The 7,646-nt window shown below is 52.4% G+C and overlaps 1 non-coding gene across 1 annotated transcript; it reads left to right on the top strand.

The window, feature by feature from the left end:
- Positions 1 to 7,264: 7,264 nt before the first annotated feature.
- Positions 7,265 to 7,337, top strand: TRNAF-GAA (transfer RNA phenylalanine (anticodon GAA)). The gene has a single exon. It is a non-coding gene; the product is annotated as a tRNA-Phe (tRNA).
- The last annotated feature ends 309 nt before the right edge of the window (positions 7,338 to 7,646 follow it).

The raw sequence follows: 7,646 nt of genomic DNA, 5'->3' as shown, positions 1-7,646 counted from the left end.
TCCTCTGCGGCATGGGGCACAAGTCACTTGCCTGGATCAGCTGGGTACATCTCACCAAATCAATTCCAGTGCAAGGGCCTCCAGTATTGGTACCTCTCTGCCTCTCCTATGCTCCGCCTGTGGCACACAACAGGATATTCTCCTAAGGGCTGCAATATTTTGGTTTAATCCTGGTTGTTGGGCTCAGTGCAGGGTTGACTTTGTGCCTATCACGTGTATGGGGGTTAGACAGGATTATTTAGTTGTCTTGACTGGCCTTAAAATCTAGACATGGATGTTCTGGCTACAATATTGCAGTGTCTGACCAGTGGTCTCTCCAGCTCCCAGGGGCCTCGTTCCAATCGAATCCCAGGCCAGGATTCAGAGACTGGCAGCTGCAGGGCAAGGCAATGGGGGCTGGTGGGAGTCACTTTGGGGCTGTCGCTAGTCACAGAAAACAGAACCTCTCCCAACATCCCGACTGCTGCCCATCAGGACATCTGGCCGTAGAGGAGCCGGGTCAGTGCCCCCCATGGAAGGAATCAGGGGGGATGGAAACCCCCAGGATGGGGAGTTGTGTGTTTCAGGCGTGTTGGTATCACTCAAACACATGCACTGTGCCCACACGCAGAGCCAGTTCGTGCTGTAAAACCGCCAGACCCACGAGGGACGTGTTAATCTCAGCACAAGTTCTGCTTTAACCCATTAGAAATAACCCTGAAATTATTGTGGCGTCTCAGTGCCAGAGGACGCCAAAACCCTGAGCTGTCAGTAGAGGGCCAGGTGTAGCGTCACTGGATACTGTCAGTGCTTCGGCAGCAAGGCCTTGTACTTGCTGGCCCTGGCAGCTCAGACACATGGCTAAGGAAAGGGGAAGGTTACACGCACCCCAAGCCGGAGCCCTCACCCCCTCCTGCACCCCAACCCCCTACCCAGCCTGGAGCCCCTTCCTGTACCCTGAACCCCTCATTCCTGCCCTTCACACCCCTTTACAGCCCTCACCCAGTCCCACACCCCACCCCTCGTTGCAGCCCAGAGCCCCTTCCCGTACCCTGAACCCCTCTTTCCTGCTCTTCAACCCCCTTTACAGCCCTCACCCCCTCCTGCATCCCAACTTCCTGCCCAGCCCGGAGCCCTTCCCGTACGCTGAACCCCTCACTCCTGGCCTTCACCCCCGTTAGAGCCCTCACCCCCCTTCTGCACCCCAACCCCCTGCCCAGCCCAGAGCCCCTTCCCATACCCTGAACCCCTCATTTATGGCCCTCACCCCCTCCCGCATCCCCACCCCCCATCCCAGCCCAGAGCCCCTTCCCATACCCTGAACCCCTCATTTATGGCCCTCACCCCACATTAGAACCCTCACCCCCTCCCGCATCCCCACCCCCAAGCCCCTTCCCATACCCTGAACCCCTCATTTCTGGACTTCACCCCCCATTAGAACCCCCACCCCCTAACGCACCCCAACCCCCTGCCCAGCGCGGAGCCCCTTCCCGTACCCTGAACCCCTCATTTCTGGACTTCACCCCGCATTAGGACCCTCACCCCCTCCCACACCCCAACCCCCTGCCCAGCCTAGTGACAGTGAGTGAGGGTGAGGAAGAGCGAGCCACCGAGGGAGGGGAATGTAGTGAATCAGGGGCGGGGCCTCAGGGAAGAGGCGGGGCCTTGGAGAAGGGGCGGGGTTAGTCTGTTTGGTTTTGTGCAGAAAGTTGGTAACCCTACTTCAGGCCTAAAGCCTGGGGTGACCTCTCCACTCCAATCTCTAGCCAAGCAAATTGGAGCCTGCAGGTTTCCAGGCCAGGTTCACTTCGTGTCTCTCATTGGAGCTGCTCTGTACTGGCTCCCTGCCCAGCCGCTGCTGCTCCCCCAGAACCTCACCCAAACCTGCAGCCAGCTGTAAGCTCTGGGAGTCACAGCCTGTTCCACATGTGGCTCTGCATCCATTCCTGGGGATTTCTCTCCGCATCCAGCTCTCTGCAGCTCCTCGCCTGCCACGCAGCCACCACTTCCCGCAACAGCCCGGCCCTTTCCTGCTTCAGGACCGTTCCCCTGACCTGGCCAGAGGAAAGAGAAGTGCAGCAGGGAAGGAAATGGTGGGGATTGTAGTCCCATTCTTAGCAGATCTATCACAGTCCCAAACATAGGCTGAAAGATGCTGCAAACAGACAAAGTTCCTCTCTGCCCTATCAGATTATAAGTCCCAAGGTTTCTGGGGTCACATTGATTGCCCCCTCTTGCTTAAAGAAACAGTCTTAAAGTCTGCAGCTGCCTTTTCAGCTCCTTTCTGTACCTTTAACTGCAAACTTTATATTATATCCTTTTGGTAACACCCTGATTTCCTGTATTTTTTACCGATTCAACTCCAAAAGATCCATGAAATGTTACCAAGAAATAGAAAATTGAGAAAGTCAGTGTGTTTGTGAAAATGTTCATATCTTTTAAAGCCATCTCTTGGGTCAGTGAACCCTGATCCATGGACATTCGAGCCACACTGAAGACTGGGCATCTGAAGGGAACGTCCAGTTGAGAGACAAAGTTTCCCTCTTCCCCAGCAGCAGGCTCAGCAAAGCCAGCGTCACATGAGCTGGCAGAGACCATGTCCAGGACAGGTCGGTACATTTCCAAAACCTTGGAGACCATGGCCTGAGGCTCAGTAGGACTGACACTCTGTAGACCCGAGTCTAGGAAAAGAAAAGGGATGGACAGTGAAAAAGTCAACATAACCCACTCCTTTTCACTGGAGGGGTTGCAACAATGAAAAAAAAAATCCTCAACATTTTAGCTTTGGGTTTAGATTTCCATTGAAAACCACAAAGTCTTGAGAAATTAAAAAAATCCTTCAGCCCAGGCAGCCCGAGGTGCCGGGCTCCCTGGCAGGCCGACACCTCAACCACCTCTTGCCTCATGGCCTAGGCTCTCAATGCTCTGCTGGTTGCCTCCTCCCTTGAAGGCCCCAAGCAAAAAGAAACAAGCACATGCCTAGCACAAGACAGTTTTGATTCATCGACCTTTGGGTTATGGACCCAGCAGGCTTCTGCTGTGTCACTCTGCTGGCTCTTTACCTACAGCCTCCAGCACCCACACTTGCCTTGAGAGCTCTAGCACTGGCAGGCAGATGCGCACGCTGCTAGGCAGCAGCCTTGGTAACAGCAGGCATGTGTCTCTGTGGCGCAATGAGTGAGTCTGTTTTGCTGTTAATTGAAAGGATGGTGGTTTGAGCCCACCCAGGGATGGCGATAACCCCTTGTTCCTCAAGACCTGCTGGGAGCCTCAAAGGCTACCTCAAACCCATCTCTCTTGGCCTCAGTGGTTTCAACTCAGGCCCGAAGACTGTGCTGGATGCAACTCAGAAATCCATCTCCCAACACCCATGCTGGAGGCTTCAAGGCTGAACGCAAAACCTTCAGCCAGGCGCGTTTTGCTCCATTGCCGCCTCCGCCCAAGCAGCAATGGAGTAATGTACGAGAAACGCCGGCTAGAAGACGCCTCCCGCTCACTTCTCTGTAGGCTGTGACATTATTAATATCAACTGGGACCATATAGATCATTGCTGCCACCACTGTTATATATTTGCAGCAAATATTGTGCAAAAGTTGTCGTGTGAGGTGTCTGTGACAAGGTTATGATTTGCTGGTTATAATTATACTAGCTGTATGTGTGTACCATTTTTGTATCTGAAGTTATGAACATGGGCTATGTACTTGTATCTCAAAGGTATTTGATTTTAAGTACCCTCAGTGATGCATTTGGTCAGCTTTTTGAGAAAGGACTATTCTCAGTTAAGTGCCCAATCAAGAAACGCTTCACTGACAATGGACTTTGGAAAATGCCAATCCACATCTGAGCTTTCCTGGGAACATTCAAATTAATATGTAAACAATGGCGTAGGGCTGCAAATTGAATCACGCATGGACATGTGACCTGCCCATGTGACTCCAGACTCCATCTTGCTGCTGTGATTTTCCTAGGTCAGCCCTAGGACCAATCTTATTCAACTTATTCATAAATTATTTGGAGAAAGGGGTAAACAGTGAGGTGGCAAAGTTCACAGACGATACTAAACTGCTCAAGATAGTTAAGACCAAAGCAGACTGCAAAGAACTTCAAAAAGATCTCACAAAACTAAGTGATTGGGCAACAAAATGACAAATGAAATTTAATGTGGATAAATGTCATGTTGGAAAAACATAACCCCAACTATACATACAATACGATGGGGGTTAATTTAGCCACAACTAATCAGGAAAGAGATCTTGGAGTCATCAGGGATAGTTCTCTGAAGACGTAGCAATGAATTGACACATACGACCCCAAGATGAGATCATTAATACACTAACCTGAGAAGAAGGACACCCCAACACTAGTAGGGAGAAGAAATACAAAAAGGGAAGAGGGGAGAAACCCGTACTGAACATGCATTACACCTAGCGACGGCAGCAGAACAGATTATCGGCTACACAACCCAAGAACGGGATCTGCATGTTGCTGTAGACAGATCAATGAAAAGCTCCATTCAATTCACAGCCGCCAGCAAAAAAGTTAACATCATGTTAGTATTCATAAGGAATGGGCTGGAGAATAACACCGAACCTTTGTATACAAACCAAAGGGGAAGCCTCCAATACCCTGGGACTACCCTGCCTACTACAGCGCTGCACACAGGATATTTTATATGTATCTTTGAGAACTGGGGAAGAAATGGGTCTAAAAAGAAACATTTGCTAATGAGAGAAAACCACCCGAATATGAAGATATTTTATATTAAGTGAGAGTAATTGGACAGTGGAAGTTCAATTAACAGACAACAGTAATTCCCACCCCCACGCCACACACACACCATTCACATGGCAGCAGGGAGCCCTTTGGGGAGGTGCTTTAAGAGGGTACGTGAGGGGAGTGTGGAGCAGGAAAACTTCCTGGCAGTGGGAAGGATGCAGAAGCAGGGGCAGGCAGGTGACTAGCAGTTGGGGGTAGCAGTAGCCAGGACTGTGTAACCTTCTGCTGGACAGTCTCCACTGCGGACTTTTTCCTTCTGTCTCCTTCCTCACCAGCAGAGAAAGGCCACCCCAGCCCACCCCAGAGGCAGCTGTGTCTCAGGGCTCTGCAAACTGCATCCATTAAGCCCCTTCTCATTTGGGGGATGATTCAGGACAATTTCCCAAAGAAAGGAAGAAAATTTGCTGCAGGTCAAACGGGTGTGAAAATATCCCAAATCTGAGATTGTTAAATTAACATTGGAGAAGTAAAGAGAAAATGGGGCAAAATCTGAAAAGGAGACTAGAGAAAGTGTCAATAATTGCTCCACCAGCACTGACCCCTCATGGAGCCTTTGCTGCTTTTACAGCTGAGAGGAGACTTCCTCTCTCTGATGCCTGGCCATGGTGGAACTGGTGACCCAGTGAAGCTGACTTGAGGCTGATGCAAGCTAAGCAAAGCTGAACCAGCTGCCCAGGGTACGGGGTTGGAAGTCAAAATGGGGGGTGGGCCTGGGTTCCCCTACATCAGTGGTACGGGGACAGGCAGCTGTTTCCAGATCGGACACTTGGGGCCCACAAGTGACCTGCTGCCTGACAACGGCTCCTGGACTTGCCTGTTGGGCAGGAGACCACCCAGCCCCTCCCCCACTGTACCCCCTAATCTCCACTCCTCTCCCCAAGCTGTGGGAGAACCCAGGAGTCCTGGCTCCTAGACCTGCCCAACCCCGTATTTCCATAGGGCCCCACCCAACACCCCCCCACCCTACATCAGCTTCAAGTTGAGAATCATTTCCCATTCCTGCACTGTGGGAGGGGAGACTTTTAAACGCGCTCTCTGTGTGACTGCACATGGCTAAGCAAAGAGAACAAACGCCAAATCCCCCCCCCCCCGTGCTTTGGGAGCAAGGTTTGCGGTGGGAATTCTTTAGTTCAGATGACTTCACACCTGGTCATTGTGATTCTTTACCAGTTTCTCTGGCATTGGGGGATTTGTTTCACTGATGGCTGAGTGGTTAAGATGTGGGAGTGGAAATGCAATAGGTTTCCTCTGCGCAGGTTTGAATCCTGCTCACAGTGAGGTCTGTGTTTTAGCCAGTCTATCACCTGGGCAACACCTCTGTACAACCCCCTGAGACACTCTCAATTCCCTCCCCACCCCAAGTAAATCCTGTTCTTCTCCTTTCATAGAGATCCCTGGGACACCACCTCACACTGTGTCCCTGAGGGGTCAGGCAAACTCTCAGCACCTGAAGCCTCTGCCACTCACCTGGTGCCCCATGGATCAGCCATAGCCCTGGTTCTGCTCTTCTCTCTAGAGTACGAAGGAAGCCAAGTCAGCAACTCCATGGGAGCTATGGGACTGCAGAACCAACAGAGAAAAAATAGGTGCTCAGCACCCACTGGCAGCCAGCTCCTCCCCCGCACACTACAGGCCTTGCTGACAAGCTCCTCCTCTTCCCCTTCAGCACCTCCCACTTGCCAGTGATCAGCTGTTCAGTGGGGTGCAGGAGGCACTGGGTGGAGGGGGAGGAGCAGGGACGGGAAGAGGTTGGGGTGGTTGAGGAATGGGGCAGGAAGTTGCAGGATGGGAAGAGATGGGACAGGGGTGGGGACTTGAGGGAAGGGGTGGAGAGGGGGCAGGGCCTGGGGACAAAAAGGGGGATTTGTCCTTGATCCCAGACCCCTCTAGGGCCGGCTCTGAAGGAAAACGCTGACTATGACAGTGACAATACAACTGACCAGCATTGCGGGGGAGGCTGAGGGAGATCCGCACTCATCAGGTCTCTTCTCTCCCGCATGGTGAGCCAGACACTGCTCTCTCCTGGCTCTCACTCTAGCAGCTGGATGCCAAGGAGCCATTTCCCCACAGGAAGTGCATTGAGTGCCCCTGTGGTGCTGGGGGGGCTGGCACTGCTGCTGGCTGTGGGGCTGGCAGGGGGTTGATGTCTGCACAGACTCTCAGCTGCCAGGCCGGAGGGGGCACTTACCAGACTGGCTCAGTGAAGATGGGGGGTTGACAGAGCAATACAGACGCTCTCCAGAGCACGGAGCAGCATCCGCCCATGGAGGCAAGCAATGAACATTTCCCACAGCCTGGAGCCGAGGGGGAGGCAGCAGCTGCTGTTCCAGCTGCTCGGCGACAGGCCCTGTCAGTGAACAGCCACTTCTTACTCACCACAGCTAATGGTGCCAGGTTCCTCCGGTGGGGGTATGAAGCAGCCATTTGTTTTCCTCTCCTTTTTGTGTGCAGCCGCTTACAAAAACATCCCAGACAGAGAAGCAACAGGCCAAAATGCTCTCCTGCAGCTGCCAAAGTAGCTCAGTTGGGAGAGCGTTAGACTGAAGCTCTAAAGGTCCCTGGTTCAATCCCAAGCTTTAGCAGGCCCTTTCGATCCTCTTTGTGCAGGAGTGGCTTGTTTTCTGGGAGCACAGCAGTGCTTGCACCCAAGATAAGTTACTGATCTTGGGCTCTGCAGTAGGAAAACATAGAATGGGCTTCTGCCCCTAGTTGGTCCACCTGACCTTTAATGATGAGAGCTGTCTTTCTCAATATGGTAGGAAGAAAGTGAGGTAGGGCAGCCCTCAGGAATGGTACCAGAGGGCTGCTAGGCAGGGATTGGGGATGAAAACTCCTCTGTGCAACTGAGCAATGGCAGTACCAGGGAAGGGGCATCTAGTAAAAGTGACCCC

Source organism: Gopherus flavomarginatus, chromosome 5 (genome assembly GCF_025201925.1).
Source record: "Gopherus flavomarginatus isolate rGopFla2 chromosome 5, rGopFla2.mat.asm, whole genome shotgun sequence".
NCBI lineage: Eukaryota > Metazoa > Chordata > Testudines > Testudinidae > Gopherus > Gopherus flavomarginatus.
This window is presented reverse-complemented; position numbering and strand designations above follow the sequence as displayed.